General features: G+C 43.5%; 1 long non-coding RNA gene across 1 annotated transcript in view; it reads left to right on the plus strand.

Moving 5' to 3' along the window:
* LOC109306046 overlaps positions 1-6,608 on the plus strand; it is an 11,429-nt gene extending 4,821 nt beyond the window's left edge. Inside the window, exon 3 of the long non-coding RNA XR_002099826.1 lies at positions 6,599-6,608. This is a non-coding gene — a long non-coding RNA (uncharacterized LOC109306046). The remainder of the gene's footprint in view (positions 1-6,598) is intronic.
* The last annotated feature ends 238 nt before the right edge of the window (positions 6,609-6,846 follow it).

A 6,846-nucleotide genomic window follows, 5' to 3' on the forward strand; every position in this document is an offset into this window, starting at 1 on the left:
TCCCTTAGAATGTTAGCCTGGGCCAGTCCATCAAGGATGGCCTTCTTAATAAACTTTTCTAAGATCTTCCCCAGGATATGAATTGCAAATGTGTATAAGCATTTGCTAGATCAGATGAACCCATTCCTGATCTAAGTTAGCTCACCTCCTCAGGTGACCTATTTTAGCTTAGGCCCACCAGTTTTGGCCTGATTTAGCCCTTATGAATGTCTACGCAGATGGGCATTTAGATCGAGTTAACCCTAGTTGAGTTGATCTAGATGTAGTGGTTGTATATACCCTAAGTTGATAGTTAGGACTGCCAAAAGGAGCCTAAATATTTTTAGGAAGAGAGGCCTTACTACTTTCGAGCTTCCAGGAAGAGGGAGCTTAACTACTACTTGAAGGGGCCACAGCTGCCAGTTAGGGCCACTCTACATATTCAGGTAAAGATCCAATGGCATCATTAATGCACTTGCCAGGCCAGGTTTCTCTTGTCTGCTATCTGGTACTTTGTAAACCAATACAACCCATTCCATGGTCAGGTTGTTGGTGATTAAACTAGCACCCCCACCTAGGCTAGCCTGGGTGAAAAGGGTGTGTGGACACCCATCAGGACTAAAAGCAAGAACTGTCAAGGCGGGGGGGGAGATAGGCACCACCAGGTCACTGCCTGAAGAATCACCAGTGATGCAAAGCAACTCAACTAACCTCATCAGAGTAGAGGAGGGCTGTCACAACATCTCAGGTGCCCCAACGGTTGCAGTGGCCTTAGGACTGACTTGACTCAGCCTTTCCATATGGGCATTATGATCTAGGCTCCCCCTGCACTGGCTCCCATGGCTATAAGCCCCACAGCCGACAATGCTGCCCCTGCTGTGAGCCTTGTAGCTGATGAGGCTTACAGCTAAGGTTGCCAAGCTTCCTGGGTGGGCCGGGAGTCTACCGGAATTGGCGTCGATCTCCTGGTGACTACTGAAAGCAATCTGGGAGATTGATATTGTGAACGGGTTGAGCAGCTGATAAATGCCCTATGTCTAAGTTCAGCCGCAAGGCAGCATGCAGGCAGACAGAAGCACAGCCCAGCAGCACGGAGAGTAATGTCTGGCAGGTAAGTCTGTTTTGGAGAAGGGCAGGGGTGGAGGGAAGGGCCATGGGCTGGGGGGCAGATTGAGGTCCCAGTGGTGAGGGAGGGAGTGGGCTGGGGCAGATGCTGCACAGTTGGGGCAGTTCAGGATAGAGCTGTGAGCAGCTCATCCAGGGGGTGCAGGGATGGGGTGGTGGCTCCCGCTGCTGCACGCACCCCAGGAGAGCATGGGGGGCATGTGTCCCGGACCTGTGTGCAGGGTGAGGGTGGGCTTCTACTGCTGTGGGCTGGGGCCAGGGGTGGCACTGGGCTCTTCCCAGAGTGATGGTTGGGCCAGAACTGCACTTGGGGCAGGCGGTGGTGGCACTGGGAGGAAGGCTACAGTGAATTTTGGGGTGGCTGTAGCCCCTATTGTAACCTCCCTCCCAGCACTGCCACCGCCCACCCCGAGTGCAGCCTGGCCTCCTCACCCCCCCCCGCCGGGAAGAGCCTGGCATTACCCCTGGCCCCAGCCTGCAGTGGCAGCCTGCCCTCACCACACGTGGAAATCCAGGGGCACATGCCCCCATGCCCTCCTGTAGTGCATGCAGAGGCAGAAGCCACCCCCCCATACCCCACAGATGAGCTGTTCATGGTACCATCCTGCACTCTGCCCCCCCCATGCCCACCCATGCTCCTTTCCTCTCCCCTCACCCATTCCACGAAACAATTTTACCAGCCAAATGCTGCCAGGCTGCATATCAGCAATCAGATCAGTATTGGCCAATATGGCTCATTAAAAATTGCCCATCAGTATTGGCCCAAAAAATCTCTATCAGTGCATGCCTATTAATGACATTACATCTTATTGGAAAAAACCTCCCAGAATAGCTTCAGTCAGAGTTTGCAAACCTACTCACAGCAGTGTCAACGTTCCCCCTGCTGCAAGCCCCATAGTTGACGAGGCTCACAGAAATGCTGATGCCACTGAGAGCCTTTTCATCTGTGGGACTGGCAGTTGTTAGTGCACCCCTGTGGCTGGAAGTCCCTCAGTTGATGGGGGTCTCCTGCCACAGAGGAGAACTTGGCTGCATGCTCAGTTAATGGCATGATTAGAACAAGCTACAAAGTTATTCAGTATTTTTGTGGAATAACTTTGTAGCTTATTGCTTGTCTTATCACACTATTTAATTGGTTGAACATGTAGTTGGGTAACAATTTAAGGCATACTTAAATAGTTAATCATGTCGTAAATGTAATGTGTAGCGAGGTCCTAAAAGGAATTAATAGCTGCTTATGCGGGCCTAACTGGTTATCTGATGAATAAACAACATACAGTGGGAGGTGGATGGGCTCAGCAACTCTGTATCTATTTTTAATTACTGCTGGGCTGAATAATTTGTGTTTTGAATTTTTCTCCAAAATCATGTTTGTTGGGTTTTTGACTTTGGAACGTCTAAAACAGCAATGGCCCAAATCTTGGTTCTTTTTTTATCCAAAACTCCAGTCTGGGTAGAGGGATTAATTATTAAAAACCCATAAAACTAGAGTACAACAGAAGTGCCTTCCATCAAATGATTGCTATACTGTGATAGAGCTTGCACCAAGTATGATCTGACTTGGCAATGCTGAAGTTCGGAGAAATTTGACTAGTAGCATCAGTCTGAGAATGGTATCATTTTTAGTTTCCTCAAAGTGATGTGTAGTGCAGAGACCAGCAAATTGCTAGATTCCCTCCCACCCCTCATGAACATGAAACCATCTTTTAGTTTCACTAACTATCTTCTAACAGCGAAAAATCAGAAAGGAGATTGGCAGATAGTTAAGCTACATAAAGATGACTTCTTTGGACAATATTTGTTGGCCAAAAATTCTTTTTCAGCTCAATGACAGTCAATTCATATCCTACTCTTTTAGAAGTGCTTACTTCTAAAAGTATTCATAGATGCTATCAGAAAAGGAGGTATTTACACGAACAACAAAATAATACTTCTAAACAATACATATCTTATATCACTTCTGAATTCTGAACGTGGTCAGATAAAAATAGCACCACAGACATTTAAGAACCGCATTCATTGAAGTAATTAATTGGTGCTACACACAAAGGATTTTTTTTGCAACCAGCACAGCTTTAATTACAAGTAATTGTTCTCAAAATCATGCTGCTCATAAGTTCTGCATTCCAGACAGTGATTATGCATCAATACACTAATCTATCACTTTCATTATTTTAGTCATCTGGGTGTGTTCATCAAAGTTATGTGTAATTCAGGCAACAGATCAGACATATCTTCTGCTTCCATTATTTCAAAATCTGCCTTTTTAAAGAAAATTTTTATGGATGATGTAAATTTTGATACCTTTGTTTGACATCAAGCTGTTAGATTACATTTCCCATTGCATATTAATAGGAAGGATATCTTGCAAATGAAAGAGAGAAATGGATATCTGGATGGTTTGCCACTTTTGATTCTGTCACAGACTCTCTTCAGTGACCTTGGATGAGTGACTTAATCTTTTTGTGTCAGTTTCTCCATACATAAAATGGGAATAACAGCACTTTTCTACTGTGGTGGGATGCAGAAAAGTGTAATTAGTTAGTATTTGCAGAACACTTTGAGATATTAAGATGAAAGGAGCTACATAAGTGCAAAATCTTATCATTATTATGAAACGAACACAGAGCTCAGTTTGTAACTAATTGAGGCGCTGATTCAGGAAACCATCCCTATTCAGGATACTGCATAAGCATGCACGTAAATCAAAGTTAAGCTTGGGATTAAGTGCTGTCTTGAATAAAGATAGTCTTAAATACATGTTTTCCTGTATCAGGGCATTAGCTGTTCTTTTACCAGTGTTTCTGCAAAACTGCTTTTTCTACCTCATTAGAATGGGAGGAAGCTTGCATAAATTTCTCATATCAACACATAAGACTCTCTGCCTGTCTCCCTGAGAATTTTGAGATTTCTTTCCTTTTCCCCAAAACTAATAAGTGCTGTCACCTGCATCACTAAACACCAATTCACTGCTTACTGCCAACAAGACCTCCACGTAAAGTAGCTAACAGTATTTCAACAATCAAGGTCTACTGTTCCCAGGATGTCTGATGAGAATACATTAGATACACCTGTCCATGGCATCAGTACTTTGTTTTCTGATCTTGTATATGGACGTGAAGACCAATAAAGCTCTGAATGTTTCCTTGAACGCAAGACAAATTTTAATACAGTACTCTCCCTTCCTCACCTGTGCCCCATCTTCTTGTATCCTCAGGAAAGTTTAAAAGCAGGCACACAGCAGAGACATTTCGTTATAGTCATTTGAAAATCACTGGGTAGCAGAAACTTTTAAAATATCATTTGGAACTACCAGGGCCTGATTCTGCTCTCATTAAAGTTAATGGTCTGTCTCCCATAAGCAATGGTAGTACTGGAACAAGGCTTTTGCATTTGCTGTACAAATCAATAAGAATAACAATGAAACAACAGAAACTAAAGGCTCGTATGTTTAGGGCTCTGAATCTGAATACTCCCTCCCCCTGCCACACGATACATTTCAGCAAGTTACTTAAGCCTGGGATTAACTTTAAGCACATGAGCAGTCCCACAGATGTCAAGATTTTGACGTCACTCAATACTGAGGATGATCGTGTCCACCTCCAAACTTTAAAGATCAGTCCAGTTTCTAGTAGTAGCTTTTTCTTTCTTTAAAGTATACACTGTATTCAGAACTCTTCCATTCAGTGATAGCAGTTGCACACTTCTACCCTCTTGACTCTCATTACAGTGCATCAAAGGCCTCCAGTGTATCACTAGGGCTGTCATATGACTGTAGATTCTTTGAACTTTCACTAGCATTTTATCAGCCATATTGAAATCACCTGAGACATGTATCTAATGTTAATTTAGGGCCCAATCCCACTCCATTTAAATTAAATTAATCTGCGAGATTAATATTGATTTAAACAGGAATTTAAATGAGGACTTGAAGGCTCCTATAGATGTGTGGGGAGCTTACTTTGATGTGCCAGAAATCCAGCACATCAGAGCCGACTTGACTAATCGAGTCTGCTGGAGCACAGAAATCAATGTGCTCTGGCAGGGAGCATGAGAGGCTTTCCACAGCAGACCTTCAGGCAAGACTATTGGCTGTCTGCTGCCACGGGTGGACTTAAATGAGGAGACTGCTATCCTCAGCAGCCAATGAGGAGGCCCCAGTCACTGCTCATGCACCCCACTTTTTAAAACTATGGATCCACTTACGAGACTGTGAAATTCAGTGTGAAATCAGTTGACAGCAATTGAGAGGGCTGACCTACAATCTTCTTCTTCTCCGCCCCCTCTCTTCTCCCCCAACACTTGAAACATATTTGAGAAAATAAGGATCCCAGCACTAAAAAAATGGTGAATTAATAAACCTACAGGGAGTCATACAGGTGTGTGTGTGTGTATGTGTGTGTGTGTGTAATGAATATTCACAAGAAATGAATATTACATTTATTATCCTCTCTTTCCTGGCAGTTTTTGTGTGAACATTTTGAGAAAACACATTGATTAATTTATACAGGAATTGAACAAAGGAGGGATAGTTGAGGGTTTTTTTACAAAACCATTAAACACTAGCTATAATTTTGGATCTACCACTTGATTCTGTTCCATCACAATTTTTTGTGTTTTGCTTTTAACTAAGGTTTTCATACCTGGCTTCCAAATTCTGCTACAAGCACCTCCCTGGAGCAGCCTCTTTTAGAAGGTACATGCATAGCCCCAGTGATGAGAGTCTTTCTTTTTTTGCCTCTCTTTTGAATAAGAAGATAAATGCTGTTTAAAAAGCATTTTTATCGAAGGGATTCACTTAGAAAGTATGTCCATTTTCTCAAGCATATCATTCTGTCAGTAGCATCTGACCCTCATTCCATCGACTGCCAGATCATGCAGTAATAAAGCATAAATGTGCTTTAGAAGCTTTATTTTCCCATGTACAGCAGGAGTAACTCCAATTGAGTTAATAGGCCACATTCTCCTATACTAGTTTCCTTCGCTTTATGCTCTACATGTTCCTGGAAAATGATGCAAAACTTGAATTTGCATAAAGGGAACCAACTGTGCAATGTAACAAATAGGGATATGTTCCAGGACCTCAACTGTACTGACCCCCAGACCCATTTCTACCACTTTTACAAGAAAATTTTGGTACTCACCTACAGCAGACAATACACACAACCACAGGGTGGTGGTGAATTTTAGCTGGTGTGAAGAGAGGGTGGTGAAGGCTTTACTGATGGACCAGGGAGAAGGGTAGGATATAAGCTAGTGGGACACTAAGAAGCCACAGTAGGGATAGCAACTACAGAAACACATGTTGCAGACGAGTGAGGGGCACAGATCCACACGGGAGACTATATTTTGGTGCATGTCACTCCCACAATGCACCTCACAATGCTGCTGACTGCAGGCTGGGACCACACTGATCACATAAGAATTTACCTCACATATAATGAATTTTTGGTATAAAAAGGGTCATTGCATAAAAGTGAATTTGGACATACAGAACCTTCTGGCCAGGCTGCTCTAACTTTTGCTGGGTTATAATAGCAACATTACAGCAGCAAAGAATAGCTGAAGCACACTACACTCTATCCACAGTCCTTTGTACCTTCTCCACCCCCTGGTCCACTGTAATGTGTCCCCTGCAATGAAGAGCACAATGTCAGATCTAAAACAGGCACACCCCCTTCCCCTCACCCCCCAAGACAGAGATAATCTTTAGGGGCAATCTATACCCTTCCTTATACTCAC

This window comes from Crocodylus porosus, unplaced genomic scaffold (assembly GCF_001723895.1).
Source record: "Crocodylus porosus isolate Cpor-Errol unplaced genomic scaffold, CroPor_comp1, whole genome shotgun sequence".
NCBI lineage: Eukaryota > Metazoa > Chordata > Crocodylia > Crocodylidae > Crocodylus > Crocodylus porosus.